The sequence below is a fragment of the Geospiza fortis genome, unplaced genomic scaffold, assembly GCF_000277835.1.
Source record: "Geospiza fortis unplaced genomic scaffold, GeoFor_1.0 scaffold488, whole genome shotgun sequence".
NCBI classification, from domain to species: Eukaryota; Metazoa; Chordata; class Aves; order Passeriformes; family Thraupidae; genus Geospiza; species Geospiza fortis.
The window spans coordinates 3,383,665-3,385,014 of record NW_005054365.1 but is presented as its reverse complement, the minus strand read 5'-3'; positions in this window follow the sequence as shown (position 1 = coordinate 3,385,014).

Here is a 1,350-nt window from a genome sequence, read left to right as displayed (position 1 = left end):
TGTCCCAGGCTGCTCCAAGCCCCATCCAGCCTGGCCTTGGGCACTGCCAGGGATCCAGGGGCAGCCACAGCTGCTCTGGGCACCCTGGGCCAGGGCCTGCCCACCCTCCCAGCCAGCAATTCCTGCTCCATATCTAATCCAAACCTGCCCTCTGGCATTTTCTGACATGCTATGTTTTTAAGATCTTAAGGTGTTTTTAACATGCTGATGACTGACAAAAGTCACTAAAGGCAAGAAATCCTGTTTGGTGGCCGCTGAACTGATGCCACAGTAGATGATTAATGATTTTAGCTGTATTTTTCAAAGTGTATTCTCTAGAGTGGAAAGTCTGTTGCACCTTGAAGTAATCCCACACCCTGGCAAGTATAACTGAATTTGCACTGAATCCTGAAGATAGGTGGTGTATTTTATATAATATATTAATATAATATTTTAATATAAACTGTGATGTGTGATATAGTATAAAATTATTATACATACAGAGCAGATTTGTCTTTCTGCATAACAGGCTTTTTTATGCTGTAATTAGGTCTTCAGCTGTGAGAAACTTCAAAAGCAGAGACAAATAATCCTGCTGCAAGAATAGGGTTAATGCCCAAACTGTGGAAGAGCACAGATATCAAAATAGTTGGATAAGCTTTTACATATAGCAAAATATACCAGTATTGAAACAAATACAGGCATTTAATGAACATCTGAGCATCTGTTTGAAGCTTAAATGGTGCTTGAATTATCTTTTTGAAACATTGCTTTGGACTTTAGGCAAACACAAAATAAGTTACATAGATCTGATAGTGAAATAGGGAAGAAATACTTGTGTGTAACAGTAATCTTAGCATCCCTTCCATATTGAAGCTACTTGATTTATTAAATCAGGCTATTTTTAGCCTCACTTGTGTCATATCCAACCCACCTGTGCATTTTCATTTATGGTGGAAACAATGAATTACTATAAATTGATTTTTTAAGTAGGTATACTGAGGGGTTTTTTAATAAATAGAGGGAAGGGATAAAGTCATCAAAGCATTCTCATAATGCTCATAACAAAATTTCCAACGCTATAATCCATCATAGATTGTCTGGGAGTTGGTGTAAAACTCTCTTTGAAAACCATTCCTGTATTTGTGGTAATAAAAGTCTCTTTTTGGCCTCTGGGAGACGATAATGTCAAACCACCAGTGTTGGTTCTGATGTGCTGTCTGTTCCTAATCTGTGAAGGCAGGAATCAGTATGGGTTGTGCTCATTCTTGATTTGTCTTTATTTTAAAGCTCCATATCCCTTTGATATTCTTGTTTAAAGTTCAGTTTGTTGTTCTCATTTTATAGTTCCAGCGCACCTGTCCTGGCTGG